The following is a 16,788-nucleotide window of genomic DNA, read 5'->3' on the forward strand; positions in this document are numbered from 1 at the left end:
ATAAAAAAAAAAAAAAAAAAAAAAAAATACTAATTTTAAGGGGGTGGGCAAGGAGACGGTGGGAATTTTCTCTGGGTCTAGACCTACATAGAGATGCTATCAAATGTGCTAAACAATAAACTGGTCCTGATGCTGACGTCCGAAGCACACACGCACACACACACCCACTCATTCTGGGGCCCGCCCCACGCTGCTGCCAGACACTCCCCTGTCGGTGCTTGTCCCACGCTGGCCACCAGCCTTTCAGTTTTCACCGTGCTCTCTGTTGGTCGAGGAAGCATCACTTTAGAGCCGATTCCTGCAGTGGGGATTTCCCTGGAGGGACCCATGAACACGCAGAGGGAAAGTCTTTTGGAAAGTTCATGAATACAGTCTTCTTCCTGATGACCCCAGGTTATTCCTGGCTGCCCTGTGTCTTCCCACTCATGGTGTGAATGCTTTTCACAGCTTCGTGGGGTGGGTGGAGAGGGGCCAGCTCTCAGCTTTGACACACTATAAGTTACACTTCGAATCCAAAGTTGCACCAGTGGCCTGGACAGCAGGGCCGTCATTGACAAGAGCAAAACTTTGTGGAGAGAAAATAAAAAGGACTTGGGAGTTCCAGAAGCCACAGCTATGAGAATTGAAGTCTTCCTGTGCCATTCAGGAAAGTGAGACCAGCTGGGGAGAGGGGGACCGGGTGGAGGTGTTGGGGATGTGACTAGGGTTTGCACACTGCCCGGGTTTCCAGGAAATGGCTCAGGACCCCCTGCCTTGGGCCTGACAGGCGTGGGAAGAGGCCAAGACAAAAGGCCCTAAAGAGTTTGAAGTGGAGTCGGAAATCGTCAGGACTCAGTGCCTTTTCCGTGGCCCTGGAAGATTTCAGACATCATGGAGCAGGCTAGGGTTGGCCCAGCTTCTGCGAGGCTGGCTGCTAGCACCGACAGGGGAGTGTCTGGTAGCAGCGTGGGGCGGGCCCCAGAGTGACCGGGTGTGTGTATGTGTGTGCATGGGAGTGCACTGTGCCTGTTTGTGTGTATGTGGGTGCGTTTTGCCCTTGTGCAAGCTCCCCTCGTGTGTGTGCAAGTGCGTGTGTTCCAGAGCGTGTAAGCGGGAGTGTGTGCGTGTGTTCCCACATCGCTCCACCGAGAGGGTGGAGCCACTGGCAGGCCCAGTGGGGAGAGGTGCCCAGAAACTTCTACCCAGGAGCCTTGGCACCTGCATCCGACACAGGGACACCATGGGATACCCTCAAAGACCTTGGGGGGAGCAGCAAGGAGACAGGATGTACTTAAGCCACACCCCTCCATCCCTCGTGCCAAAATGATGTATAACCCACCCCGATTCAGAGCGCTCGTAGGATGGCAGAGGGGGACATCTCGAACGAGAGTTTAGATCTGAGTTAACCCCATTTAAAGTTGGAAGTGAGGGAATTCCCTGGTGGTCCAGTGGTTAGGACACCGTGCTTTGACTGCCGAGGGTGCAGGTTCGATCCCTGGTCGGGGAACTAAGATCCCACAAGCCACAAGGTGTGGCCAAAAAAAAAAAGAATGTGCAAAAAAAAAAAAAAAAAAGCTGGAAGTGATTGTCACCTTTTAATTCCCAAATTTAAGGTTTCTTTTTTCTAGGAGGAAACAAAAAGGGAGCTTAAGAGTTAATTTCAGTCGCAGAGAAAGTCAGTTCTATCTCTACTTATCTGAGTGTTGTCTGTAAAATTATAAACTACCCTTGAACATGTTTTTAAAAGTGGGCTTAAAATCTTTAGAACTCCTTTTCAAATAAGACATAAAATGACATTTATAACTAAAATGCCTTTGTCTTGGAGGGAAAAATCAGCGTCTGTGAGCCCGAGGATGCCCCCTGATGAGTTTACAAAACTTGGGAAAACTTATGTGATCCTATTACTCTTTGTAGAGTTCAACATAAACATCCTATTTCTACTGACTTTAAGATTCTAGTGAAACCAGTTTTGAGTTTGATAATTAGAACAATATAGACATTTGGGCGTGGGGCTCAGTTTTTTTCCAAAGACTTAGGATCTTTTTGATGGGTAAAGATGTGTAGATGGACCATTTCTATGGACCTGTGGGCTTCTGTCCAGTACATTGATTCATCGGTGTTAAAAGCATGTACTGTGGTTTTGAGAAGACTAAAACTTACATGAACTACTGCCTACATTGTTTTTGTGGTAATTGAGAGTTAAAAATGTTGAGGGAAACTCTAGATGAGGACCTCATCCCACCTACCTAGCTTTTTATAAAACCCCAAACTCAGGTGAAACTGCAGGCAGGCAACAGATGGGTGATCATGTCCTGCAAAAATCAGTTACATGATTGTGGAGCTCCTACTATGTGCAAGCTCACTGGATTGGCTCTGCAGCTGACCAAGCCTGTCCTCTTGGTCATCAGGGCCGTCTTCTGGGGCTTCGGGGTCCTCTGTCTACACTCTCTCCCTGGATGACCTCATTCACTCATGTGATTTCATGTGCTGCTGGCTTTCAAACCTCCAGCCTGACCCTCATGTCTGATCTCCAGATGCAGACATTCACCTGCCCACTGGGCATCTCCCCTCCAATGTCTCATTAAATACTCCTGATGGAACACGTGCAGCCACTTTCCCTCCAAGCCTGCACCTCACCCCAGGTTTCTGATTCCAGGTACCATTACCACCAGCCAGACAGAATTCTCTCCTCCCCCCAGCATCCACTCCCTGAACACATCTGGTTGATTCTGCCTCTGAAATACTGCTGGGATCTCTGCTGTTCCCTCCCCTTATGGCCAACACTGTGACCTGTATCACCTCCAGCAGCAACTCCAGCCTTCAGCCTTTCTGCTCTCCTCTCTTTTCTCCTCCTGCCACCAGGGTGACCTTGGTCTGATTCTATCTGTGTCTGGCTTAGAGCCTTTCAGTGACTTGCTATCGCTCCTCGAATAAAACCCCAAATCCTTACAGCTTTCTCTCCGGGTCTCTGCTCCCACTACCTGAAGTCCACCCTCCTCTCGCCTGGCTGGCTTGAGACCTTCCTCGGGGGCCATATTGCCTTCTCCAGGGGGTCTTTCCTGACCCCTGCACTGAGTTAGGCCTCCCCGTCACTCTCACCATCACACCTGCCTGTTCCCTTTGAGACTCTCACTGCAATTCTTGATAAAATGCTTGTATTCCCTGATAGAACATAAATGCTGTGACAGCAGGGACTGTTCCTGTTTTATGTTTCTGGAACCGTGCCCAGAGTGGGACACGGTAAGTGCCCAATAAAGACCTGGGGAACTAAAGAAATGAGAGGAAATGACAAAGCATAACCAGCATTTCTTTCACTGATAACACTTACAATAGCACAAATCCAGTTGGAGAGGGGATGCCTTCACCTGGGCAAAGATAGTGGGTAGTTAGAGGTTGCATGTGATCAGACCTAAATGAGCAGCCCAGGGAGTGTTTCCAAGTTTAAAGGCTGAGGGATTCTCTCTGGGTTGGGGCCGGCTGGGAAGACTCTGGACCAGGATGCCTTTAGCTGGGCCCTGAAGACCGGGCAGGATGGGGTTTCAGGTTAGCAGAACCCCTATGCCTTGAAGTTTCCATCTGTCACTTGCAAACAAGCTCTGGGCTAAGGTGCTACCATTGAGAACTAGACACTTCAACAAAGGCTCAGTTTGGCATCTTGTGGATACCGTTGGCATCCCAGTGGGTGACCCATGTCTCTAGACCACCCCTTGCCACAAATTTGCACCTGGGCAGTTGTGTAGAAAGCTGAAAGTGAAGAGAAGGGTCTCGGCAAAGGTGACACAGTTACCAGAGAAAAAGAACATCAACTGATCTACATTTGATTTGGCCAAGAATACGAAGCCAGTAACACCTATCAAAACAACTTTTAGTTCTCCAACCTGAGGTTTGTCACTGCCTGTAAGAGGCATGTGTACAGCCCTCGATTTTTTTTAGGGATGATTTACGTGTGGGAAGGGAACAGAGTGGGGGGACCCCCCTCCTGATTTTCCTTTAGGTCTATGAATCTGTCCTATCTCTCAGAAGTGTACACAAACTGGAGACCCTTCACTGAAAATTAAGTATAGCTTAAGCCTGGCCTAGACATAGTTCAATTTTATTGCCTTTTCATAATTGTTTATGTTTTCATTAATTTTACACCTTGGGAGCCACTGTTTGATCAATTTGCAGAGATAGAGTTTCTGTGTCTCAGAGGACCCATTTGTACTCTGCCTTGTTAATAGCCCGTCAGAAGGAAATGGCTTGAGAAAGACAAATACTGTATGATCTCACTTATATTTAAAAAAAAAAAAAGCCATCAAACTCAGAGAAAAAGAGATCAGATTTGTGGTTACCAGAGTTTGGGGGCGTGGGGAAGGGGAACTGGAGGAAAGTGGTCCAAAGGTACAAACTTCCAGTTATAAGAGAAATAAATCCTAGGGATGTAATGTACAACATGATGACCATAGTTAATACCACCGTATGGTATATTTCAAACTTGTTAAGTGAATAGATCCTGAGAGCTCATCACAAAGAAAAAACATCTTCATTTCTTTTTTTTGGTATCTGTATCAGATGATGGATGTTAACTAATAGTGATATTAGTGATAGTCATAGTGTATAGTCATAGTGTATTGTGTTCACAATACATGTAATCATTAGGCTGTACACCTTAAACTTACACAGTGCTGTGTGTCAATTGTATCTCAATAAAATTGAAGAAAAAATAGGAAATGCTTTGAGCATATTTTAAATTCTTCTTAAAGTTAAGGGCATACCTGCAAAACAATAGCCAAACTTCCTACCCTCCCTCCTTTCCTCAAAATCATTTTCTGGAAGATTCAAAGGTGCCCTTCCCCTAGGGGGAGGGAAAGTGATGGGCAAGGGAAGAAGCAGCAAGTGTGGGAAACACCAACTGCAAGAAAGCCAGTGTTTTTCTTTTGAAAAAATGAACAAACAAACAAAAATACCCAATATAACCAGACCCTAAAGGATTTTTTAATCACAAGCAACAGATTTTTAAAAACAAAGAAGACCTTTACAGACTGACTTACAAATCTAGTGACATTCTTGTGATCTGTTGGAATTTCCTTGTTGTTCAACTAATGCTGAACAGTTAACGAACGTGGGGCCACTCCTACTTATGATTCTATTCTGCTCCCTTTCTTCAAATTTGGATTCTTTCCTGACATGCGGAAAATGGGGTTTGGCTTGTAGCATGTGAGGCAAGCCTTTTGAATGAGCACATCCTCGTAAACGTGCGTCATACTGTTAGAAAGGAGGCATCAACCTGTTAGCCTCCTTAAGCTAAGTTCTGTGTTGAAGCCTTGATTTCAAGTACATGTATCAACTAATCTCTACATTCCTCATTCCAAACCATTTATGGTGAAAAGTGTAACCCAGGAGGGTATGACGCTTCAAATATAGGGTTTTGATGTTAAATGAGAATCAAACATTTCTAAGGAACGAATGGAAACTTGGTGTGGCCAGATAAACCCTCACCACGCTTCATCCTTTGGCTCCGAATCGCCACCAGGTGTCTGGGTTCTAGCCCACCTGAGCTCCGGGCAGTGACGGGACCATCCCTTTGGTTTCTATTCTCACTTCTTGCCTGTTATTATCCTGGCATGATACCGTGTTCTGGGAGCCTCATCGTTTACTTGGCTCTGCCTTTTAAGGCAAGAAGGGTCCGTATAACGACACTGTGTTCCTCTTCGGGCTAATCTCTGCCATCTCATCTCACTGTTCCTCCGGGAGGGATGCTGCGATGTTCCAGCCCGTGTGCCGGAGATGCTGAGCAGAGCTCCCCGGAGACAGGAACAGCAAGTGCCTGGATTCTAGGCCACGGTGTATCTGCAATCAGCTCAGACTCTTTGTGACAGTGGCACTTGTGCAGCGCGGCGCAGATTGTGTGCGCAGGTCAGACTGAAGGCAGGGGGGATCCCCTCCTCTGTCCCAGTGGGAGGAAGACAAATCATATGTCAGATGGAGTAATACACGAGTATCTAGCACGGTGCCGAGCCCTTAACGCGTTCCTAGTCAATGGCACCATCTATTAAGCCTAGGCTGTTATGTTATGCTTATTGTATCCTCAATGTACTGGTGATTCTTTTTAGCTCATTTCCTTGCAACCCATGATTTTTGGGGTCTTTCTAAGAGTGCTTTATGAAGTGTAAAGACCTGGCCGAGGGGCGTGTATGTTTTTAGGGTCAGGGTGGGCTGGGGGAGCAGTATTTTGCGGCTGTTTTGTGGCTTGGTTCTGAGTTAAGGTACTAACCATGTCTTTTATTTTCTGTGTTCTGGTGCTTTGACACCTGGGGCCTTGTTGACCCTGGAGGGACTGTCCCTCCCAGGGTTAGTCAATCCATGCACATATTGATTGATAGTAAACAGCTTGCCCGTGAGAGAAAGTTTTAAGTACAAACTGACCAATCCAGAGTCGACGCTCCGAACCAATTCCTCTATGAGGTTTTCCCACTCCTGGGCCACTGTTCACCTGCCCTAATCACCTCCGGGCCAGGTGTCAGACAGCCAGGGGCAGCTCCTAGGCTTGGAGTCCGCTAAAACCATCCAAACCAGCCCATTCAGTCTTGCCCCTCCCTCCTGTGAAAATGGCTAAAGGAAACCTCATTGAAAATGGAGCCGGGAAGCCCTGAAACGTACAGACCCGGGCAGGAAGAAAGGTTTCCTCTGACCCTACAACGCAAGCTGCCCGCCGCCGTCTGCCACTAATGGCAAACCCCACGGCCCGCCCCGATTCCCTGCTTTCAAGCCGCCTCCTCTGTTCTCTGGACTTGCCTGTGGTTCACCATAGTTGGCTTGTCCTGAACTGCAATTTTTTGCTATTCCTGAATAAACTCATTTTGCTGGTAAAATACATGTTTTTATTGTGTGTGTTTTTAGGTCAACACTCCCCACAGAAACCACAATAAATGCTTTTCCCAACGTTTCCCCTCTCCCTCTGCCTCCTGGCCAATCCTAATGCTTCTTCCCATCACACACCCCCTCCATGGCGTGGCGTGCCATGGGATCTGTAACAAGTCGTCTTTGCAATGGCAATCATCTCCTGATCTGTTGGCCTTACGGAACCTCAACTTTTCTACTGATACATAGAAAAGTTGTTTCTCTATTTTAAAACAGTTAACCCCTGGAGGAAATGGAGGGCAGTGTCTGTGGCTTGGTTGACAGCAGTGTAGCTGGGGAGGAAGTAACAGCACCGCTAACAGTGATTGTGTTTCCTGAACCTCAGCTCGGGAACCGTGATCTGAGCCAGCACCATGTCTGTTGTGTTACGGGCTTTACCTGTTCTGGACTGGAGTAGCCAGGACAGGGTGGCTGCTGCCACAGACGCTCTTTAGACAGTCCTGGGGGGATGTCAGGAGCTCATGGAAGAGGCAGCTTTGAGCATGACCTCTGCCTTTCTCTTTCAAGAATTAAAATGCTCCCCAGGGCTTCCCTGGTGGCGCAGTGGTTGGGGGTCCGCCTACTGATGCAGGGGACGCGGGTTCGTGCCCCGGTCCGGGAGGGTCCCACATGCCGCAGAGCGGTTAGGCCCGTGAGCCATGGCTGCTGAGCCTGCACGTCCGGAGCCTGTGCTCCGCAACGGGAGAGGCCACAACGGTGAGAGGCCCGCGTAACGCAAAAAAAAAAAAAAAAAAAAAAAATTGCTCCCCAAAAGAGCTAGGACTTGGGGATCAAGGCCTGGAAGGGGCCCACAGGGGAAGAGGCTCTGCCTGGGTGGGTGGAGGCTGGCCTCGTTGAGGCCGGCTGCTCTGTGTGCAGAGTTTGGGGCCATAGTCTTGCAAGTAGTGGGTTCCTTGCTGCCACCTCCTTGCCGAGCTCTTAGAATGTTCCTCAGGGGAGCCATGGGGAAAGCCGCCTGGCCTTTCCTCTGGGAAGTGCTTGTGCACACGTGGTGGGCGTCAACCTGGAGAGCTGGTCCATGGCCTCAGGGGGATGGATGTCATCTGGTTAATATTTAGATTGGGGGATGAAAACCAGAATTTTTTATTTTCCTTTCTGGATAATCTAACTTCACTCCTTTAGCATTTTCTCCTAACGAAACTGTCAGTAGGTGCATGTTTTCTGCTCCTGGATGACAGGGTCTTGATTTCACTCTGCTACTTCCCGGACCATAGATGTCACAGGACCTTTCTCAGCCTGACGAGATGATGAAAACTAGCCTCCTCCCCTGTTTTTGGTTATTTCCCAGGGTCCATCATTTCTAGAGCCACATTCTACTGGATTTATTATGCTGGGGTTTTAAAGTTTGTTATTTTTTTAAAAGAACTTGTAATGTTAAAATCAACGTGCTTCTCTTTTCTCTCCCTTTGACTTCTATTTAATTTTTTTTTCAAATCTCTTGCCAATTTTTATTAAAAATTTTTTAAAATAAATTTATTTCTTTTATTTATTTATTTTTGGCTGCATTGGGTCTTCGTACCTGTGCGGGCTTTCTCTAGTTGCGGTGAGCAGGGGCTACTCTTTGTTGCGGTGTGCGGGCTTCTCATCGCGGTGGCTCCTCTTGTTGCGGTGGCTCCTCTTGGTGCTCTAGGCGCGTGGGCTTCAGTGGTTGTGGCACGCGGGTTCAGTAGTTGTGGCACGCGGGCTCAGTAGCTGTGGCTTGCAGGCTGTAGAGCACAGGCTCAGTAGTTGTGACGCCCGGGCCTAGCTGCTCCACGGCATGTGGGATCTTCCCAGACCAGGGCTTGAACACATGTCCCCTGCATTGGCAGGCGGATTCTTAATCACTGCACCACCAGGGAAGCACCTCTATTTAATTTTTGCAATTAAAATGTCCATGAGTTATGGTGGAAGAGACCTGAGAAGTTTCGACCCGAGGAATCCTAGCACTTATATTCCTAGAAGGAGGTTGGGATGCCTTTTCTCCTCTGGCCACTCCTTCAGTTTCCTCTAATTGTTCAGTATTGTTCCATAGACTGGGAATTCATTACAACTGTATAACTTCTCAATACAAGTTATTAAGGAATATAGAATGAGAAATTGAAGGAGACTTATAGAGAGGAATATTTTTGTAGGTTGCAAAAGCCCTCCATGACAGTCTCATGATGAAATCAATTGGAAACTAGGGTTTCCGCGGTGGGAAGCTGTGGGGATGACAGTAGTCTTTTGCCAGGGGCTGTCTGCACCATCTACAGAGATGCAGCCATGAACCGCAGATTGCCTTTGGTGGGCTGTCTGTTGCTGAGGTTTCAAAAGGTGCTGCTTCCAAATGAAGTAGCCTGGGTTCTGATTTAGTCACATTTGTATCCCGTATGTTTATTCTACGTCACTGAATAGAAGGTGACCACATGGCATAAACTTGATTCAGTGAGCATCTTCTATATGCGCCAGGGACATGCCCCTGCCAAGACCTTCATGGGCGATGCAGCCCTGCTTCCCTTGGACAGCCTTGGTGGCTTTGTTTTTGTTTTGTTTTGTTTTTTTTTTTTTGCGGTACACAGGTCTCTCACTGTTGTGGCCTCTCCAGCCGCGGAGCACAGGCTCCGGACGCGCAGGCTCAGCGGCCATGGCTCACGGGCCCAGCCGCTCTGTGGCATGTGGGATCTTCCCGGACCGGGGCACAAACCCGTGTCCCCTGCATCGGCAGGCGGACTCTCAACCGCTGAGCCACCAGGGAAGCCCGGTGGTTTTGTTTTACGTCCCCTTGGTGGCCTTTTTGGTGGAGAAGGGTTTGGGGAATATCTCTCAGTTCATTGGAGGCCGTGTATTTCACTTTACAACTCACAGCACTTCATAAGGACTCCTTTACTGTGAAAATACCGATCGTGAGTGTACACCAATGCGTGTGAAAGTAATAACTTATGACTTGATCTACATTAATCAGAAAATGTATAGTGGAAGACCAACTTTAAAGAACGCTAAAATGTTTGCATAAAAGGGTGTCAGGTGGAATTATTAAGACTGAGAAGGGGTGCAGAGACAATGCCAAGAGGGGGAGCATCCCTAGTGATTAGTACCAGCCAAGGCAAAGGCCCAAAGCACAGAAGACTGAGCTGGGGCCCCTGCATCCCAGCTCATTTCCTGTTTGAACCATAGCTATTTGCATATCTGTCTCCCTTTCCCTTTCCCTATTCAAGAGTAAGCTTTCTACCTAATGCAGTATCTACCCAGTGCCTTGCAAATAGCAGGCGCTCAATAAATCAATGGATGGATGGAATCATGAAAGAACAAAATGAGACAGATAATCAAGGAATTATCCACCGAGGTCTGGAGTGGAGGTGAGTTTGTGCTGGTCTGCACGTGGGCCCAAGGGATTCAGGCAGAGAGTGTGGGAGAGGGGTCAATAGGAGATGCAACTGGGGGTCCTTCTACAGGTACTTCTCCTCAGCCCGGGTCCCAGCAGCGGTGCACAGATGGGCTCTATCCTCTCCAGGCTCCAGGCAGCCTTCCTGCCTGCAGGGGGCACCAAATCATCCAGCACCATCTCATTAGCTGCATTCGCTTTTGCAAAAGCTTTCTCAACTCTTTGAGGGATGGTTTTAGTCTGTGGAGATTCTGCGTGGTTTGACACGTTTATATTGGGCACAGCGCTCCCTTTCAGCCCTCCCTTGTACATTTCTAGCTCTGCTTTTAAATGAAGAGGTGGAGTAGACTTGTGGTTGCATTACTTTTCACCTGACCATTTTATAGGGTCTTTCCTCTGCGACACGTTTGGGGCAAAATCTTCACTTTTTTTTTTAAGTTAAAGGTTTAATTGACTCTGAACTATACATGCATTCCTCCATTATGAGTTGGAATCTGCCTTTTAGCTGGAAGTCCTTCAAATATAATTTTAAGATTTTTATTAACAATCTGACTTGGGAGCTCCCTGTACCTCACTGATTCAGTGATCTGGTAAGAAGTTTGTATTTCACAAAAGTGACAGTGTTACTCTAATAGAAGAAATGGAAGAAAGACCCTCCCTGGGTCAGGGAGAACACCCAGTAGCTTGCTTGCTTTCCTCTCTGTCTGTCTCTCACTCTCTGTCTGTCTGTCTGTCTCTCTTTCTAGGTCCCTGGAGACTAGTTCAGCCCTGGACTCTTATAAGGATTGAATATCCTCAAACCTCTATGTAAAGCACAAAGATTCATGGCAGAGTATGAGAGAGACAAATGTCTATTTATCTCTTTTTGGACTTGATAAACAAAAGGATGTCCTCATTTGTGGAAATAACAAGGAACTCTCATTCCAGCTCTTAAAACAATCTGTCTGGCGTGTCTGCATTCTAGAAAAGTAGTGCACTAAGATGTGACTTTGATCCTGCCTGGCCCACTTGAGGCTGATTCAGAATGTCTGGGGCCAGTCCCCTCCTGTCCTCTGTGAGCAATCAGCCCTGACAAGATGGTTCTGGGCAGGAAGGAGGCAGCCCACAGTCGTTGGGAGTACGCTACCCTTGTCTTCCTGTCACTCGTTGTGTGACTTGGGGCAAGTTGCTTTGTTTTTCTGAGCCTCAGTTTCCTTATCTATAAAAGAAGAATAATAATACTTTCCAGGTTGCTGTGAGGTGTACTATACAAGGCATGCAGGGAATTTTACCTGATCCATTGTAAGCTCTCCATAAAGAGAGCAGCTGGAGGGCAGCAGCCTCCACACCTTTGTGCCATTCCTCCTTTCTGGAATATTCTTTCTCCTCCTCTGCCTGTCAGAGTCCCATCTAATGCCATGAGGAGGCCTCTCTGAGCATCCCAGCCAGCTTTATTCTCAGGAATTCTGATTCATTTATTGTCTGTACCACTCACTAGGGTCTTTTCTTGTTCTGTCTATTGTTTTTCCCTTGACCATTTTTAAGGGTTTTATTTATCACTATTATAAAAAAGTTAAGTGTGAGTCTTAGTTCCTCAACTAGGCGGTAAGTCCATGGAGTTTACTTTTCATTTTTATTTATTTATTTATTTTTGGCTGCGTTGGGTCTTCGCTGCTATGCGTGGGCTTTTCTGTAGTTCCGGCGAGCGGGGGCTACTCTTCGCTGCAGTGCACGGGCTTCTCATTGCGGTGGCTTCTTTTGTTGCAGAGCACGGGCTCTAGACACACGGGCTTCAGTAGTTGTGATGCACAGGCTCAGTAGTTGTGGCATGCGGGCTCAGTAGTTGTGGCACACGGGCTTAGTTGCTCCGTGGCACGTGGGATCTTCCCAGACCAGGGCTCGAACCAGTGTCCCCTGCATTGGCAGGTGGATTCTTAACCACTGCGCCACCAGGGAAGCCCAGTCCATGGAGTTTAGTGAATGTATTTTTGCACCTCCAACCTCATCCCTTAATCAGATAACCTGAAGAGAATTTTGTATCTTTTGCATAAGCTTACTAAATACTTGAAGATAATATCTAAATAATATCCCCAGAGTGGGGTACTTGATTGATTCTACTGGCACTACACAAAGCTTTTGTTCTTTTGAAGTGGGTACTCACTCCCGCAGCCAGCCTGGATCAGGTGTCACGTACATAAATAAAAATCATTCAGTAATTCAGCAAGTGTGGGCGCCTATTATACGAGTCAGGCACTGTGTTGGTTATGGGATACACTAATGAATAACACCAGACACAAATCCTGTCCTCTTGAAACTTGTAGTTTGGGGGGGGGGTGATGAACATTGATCAGTGTATAAAAATTGTGATGAGTTTTATGTAAGAAAAAGGTATAGAAGGCTATGGCTGTAGATAAAGGTGGGGACGTGGTATAAACTGGTGAGTAGAGAAGGCTGTCTTGGTGTCAGAATTAACATTACCCAGGTGAAGGGGAATGTGGAGAGAAGGGAGTTATTGGACTGGTGAGCCAGCACCCTGTGGTGGGAGAGTGTGGGCTGGCCATAATGGGAAACAGGGCTAGAGCGGTGGGCAGGGGCCCACGTGCAGGCTGTGGTCATGTCAATAACTCAGCCTTTCCTCTGAAAGCAATAAGAGGTCATTGGGGGCGTTTTGAGGAGGAACCAGAAAGGACCGGATCTGCATTTTCATTGAAAAGGGCTGTAGTGTGGACAGTGGGCTGGAGGGCAGTGCACGTGGTCACAGGAGGGCAGCTAGAGGGCTTCCTGATGGTCTGGGTGATTGGAGCAGCCGCAGAGAGGGAGAGGGTGGGTGGATTCAAGAGGTAGGAGTTGAAATGGGCTGAGCTTGAAGCTGGATTGGAGAGGGGCGTGGGGAAGATGCAGGGGCCCGATGTCTCCTGGGTTTCTGGAATGAGCATCTGGAAGGATGGAGGTGCTGTACACCGACATGTGGGCTCCTGGGAGAGGACCGGGCTTAGGGGGTATTTGTGAATTTAGTTTGGTTGTGTTGCGTTATGGTGCCTTTGAAACCCAAGCTCCAAGAGGAGCTTTCACGGGGGCCGTTGGATGAAGCATTCAGGAACTCTAAGGACAGGTCTGGGTTAGGGGTAAGCTTAAGAGTCACTGGTGTGGGGTAACTGAAGTTGTGGGTGGGAATGAGAATTGGAGACAGGATAGAATGAGGGAGAAGAGGGCTTAGATTGAACCTTGAGAAACTCTTGACATTCATGGCTGGTTACAGGAGTATGAGCTTGAACAAGAGCCTGAGGGATGGACAGAGGGGAAGAAAAACCACGAAGGTTAGATGTCATAGGAGCCCAGGGAAGAGAGCAGAGCCAGAGGGAAAGTGTGGTCAACATCAGAAATGGCTGGAAGAACAAATAAAATGAAGATTGGAACTGGCTCATTGGATCTTGAGACTAGACGTCATTGAGGAGCTGAGTGAGAGATGCTGGACCAGTAGGGTCAGACCCCAGTGGGAGGTATGGATGGGCAAAGAGAAGAGGGAGGAGGGAAGTATAGACAATTCTTAATTTGCTTGTGTGGGGAGAGAGAAAGAGAGCAATGGGGAACTGCGGAAGCAGGGGGAACATTTCTTTATCTTTGTTAGGTTTTTAAAAAAATTTATTTATTTATGGCGGTGTTGGGTCTTCGTTTCTGTGCGAGGGCTTTATCTAGTTGTGGTGAGCAGGGGCCACTCTTCATCGCGGTGCATGGGCCTCTCACTGTCGCGGCCTCTCTTGTTGCGGAGCACAGGCTCCAGACGCGCAGGCTCAGTAGTTGTGGCTCACGGGCCCAGTTGCTCCGTGGCATGTGGATCTTCCTGGACCAGGGCTTGAACCCGTGTCCCCTGCATTGGCAGGCGGATTCTCAACCACTGCGCCATCAGGGAAGCCCCCTTTGTTAGGTTTTTAATAAAAGAGACTTGAGTACAATTACAGGCCAATGCAAAGGATTCACTGGCAAGGGAGAGGCTGAATATTCAGGAGAAAGAGGATCTTATCTAGAGTGTTTTAGGGTGAATGACTGTCTTTGTTTGCCCAGGACAGAGGGGTGTCCTGGGACCCAGGACTTTCAGTGCAAAACCCAGAACAGTCTTAGGTTAACTGGGATGGTTGGTCACCTGAGGTTTTAGAGAAGGTGAGAGGGGATGAGATCCAAAGCATAGGAGTAGGAACCTACTTCTGCAGGAGGAGGGCCACCTTCTCTCTTGAAATGGAGGGAAGGAAAGGATGAACTGAGGTGGAGGGAGGTTCATAGGCTTGTTCTGCAGAGGAATCGAAAGGTGCTCATCTGATGTTTTCAATTTCATTTAGGAAGTAAGGGGTATGATTATTTGCTGAGGGGAGATGAGTGGAGAAAATTTCAAATGCTTCTCATGGAGCCTGGGAGAGCAAGTTGACCAGAGAAATATAGTGGTATTACTGGGTGGTGGTGAAGGGCCATGTGAGGTTGGGTGCCATGAATTTATAGCAATGCTCATTTGCCCGTCACGTGTATGGGATCATCCAGCAGAGATCAGCTGCTCAAGGGCAGCTTAGAGATGGTGGAGTGTTGGCTTCCCGCAGGGCTGACATTTTTCCAGCTGGTGCAACTATTCTAGCAACAGAACAAAAGGGTGAAAGGAAAAATGTAATGTACTGCCAAGAATTTTATTAAAGTGGTGGAAGACGGAACTTAGGCTGCATAAAGCAAAAGTGAAGAACTTAGGCTGGAGAAAGGAAGAAGTGATGATGGATTTGGAGTAAAATCAATGGATTGGTAAGGTTGGCGGTAAGGCTGTGAGCCCAGGGTGGAGGCTGTGGTTGAGCTGGAGGTGTGAAGTTGTCACCAATCATGCCAGAGGGCACAGGGCATGAGGCTCGGAGGGTGCTGGCTGCGACTTGTGAATGTGCATTCTCTTCATGGGACGTTATAACAAAGGGAGGGAGGGACAAAAATACTCTAGGGGGAAGTAGGGTGAGTGATTGATGGTAGAGGCAAGCTTCTAAATGTGTTGAAAAAAATAAAGCAAATGCATTTAAATGCTTTAGGGAAACTACCATTATCAACTGGTCTTTGATTCTAGGATGAATGGTGTTATGGGTTGAATTGTGTCCCCCTAAAATTCGTATGTTGAGTTCCTAACCCCCGTGTCTTCAAATGTGACCTTATTTGGAAATAGGGTCATTGCAGATATAATTAGTCAAGTTAAAATGTGGTCATTGGGGTAGCCCTAATCCAATAGGACTGGTGTCCTTATAAAAAGGAGAAATCTGGTCACACATACACACATACACACAGAACACCATGTGAAAATGAAGGCAGAGATCAGGGTAACACATGTATAAGCCAAGGATGCCAAAGATTGCCAGAAAACCACCAGAAATTAGGAGAGAGACCTGGAACAGATCCTTCCCTCAGCCCCCAGAAGGAACCAACTCTTTCGACACCTTGATCTTGGACTTTTGGCTCCAGACTGTGAGACTAGATTTCTGTTGATTAAGCCTCTCAGTCTGCGGTACTCTGTTATGGCAGGAAACTAATACATTTTGGGATTATGGGACTTCAGTCAGTATTTTATATACTCTCCTCTTTCATAGTTTTTCCCTATCCTGTCTCTAGTTCTGATGTAATTCTAATTTGGTATTCTGAGCAAATGTATTCCTCTAATTATCTTGCCTCTGTTACTCTCTTATGTAATATTTTTAATCTTTAACAGGCTACCCTAGGTAAGAATTTATGACCTGTGTTAAGGGCTTGAAATGCTTTCCACAGAAAGTTGGAGACACAGTCTCAGTTATAACAACTTCCAGAAAAATTAGGTAAGACGACTCTGTACTCTAAAGGACAGTCCTCAAAGTGTGAAGCCACCCCGCTCCAGCACAGACCCCGTGACGACAAGGAAGCTCAGGCAAGGAGACCCCAAAAGGGTCTGGAGCCGTGTGCAAGAGATGCCCATGCAGGAAGCTGGTGGTCTCTGGGCAACTTTCACCATCTCTTAGAAGCTGACATTCTGCCTCGTGGGAGCTTTATGAGCACTGGGGACCATGGACGTAAAAGCATCCCGCACACTTTGTCAGCTTGCCGCCCATCTCCTCAATGTTTTCATTCATTCATTCCTGGGGCCAGCGAGCCGATAGCCCTCAGGGCTGCTGTGTCTGAGGCACTGGGATCGTGGAGCATGCAGCATGGCCCTCAACGCTGGGCAGACAGAAGCCGCTGTCAGCTCTCTGGCTGGTCTCCTGTCCTCCTGATGTAACAGTCCCCTGTATTGACGAGTGGGAAATAAAGTTTCCGTGTCTCCTGATAACTCCTCCCAGCTCGCTTTCGTTCAGTGACAAGCCCAGATCCCCTTCCCATAGTTCCTGTAGGCAGCAAGTGCAGGAGAAAGGGCACTGGCCAGCCGGGGGTCAGAGCCCTGGCTGTGCCCTCGGGCAGGGCCTGTCCCCACCTCCCTCCCACTCCCACTGGCCTCCTTTGACCTTCTCAAGCGCTCTGTGAAGCGGCGGGGGCAGTAGCTGCTGCCGTTCCCGTTTGACCGATGAGCAAATTTACGATTAAGTGACCTGCAGGAAGCAGAGGTGAAT

General features: G+C 47.8%; 1 protein-coding gene across 1 annotated transcript in view; it reads right to left on the bottom strand.

Moving 5' to 3' along the window:
• Nucleotides 1–16,788, bottom strand: part of KCNJ6 (potassium inwardly rectifying channel subfamily J member 6) — a 91,675-nt gene that overhangs the window by 15,435 nt on the left and 59,452 nt on the right. The window lies entirely within an intron of this gene.

The sequence above is a fragment of the Phocoena sinus genome, chromosome 4 (genome assembly GCF_008692025.1).
Source record: "Phocoena sinus isolate mPhoSin1 chromosome 4, mPhoSin1.pri, whole genome shotgun sequence".
NCBI classification, from domain to species: Eukaryota; Metazoa; Chordata; class Mammalia; order Artiodactyla; family Phocoenidae; genus Phocoena; species Phocoena sinus.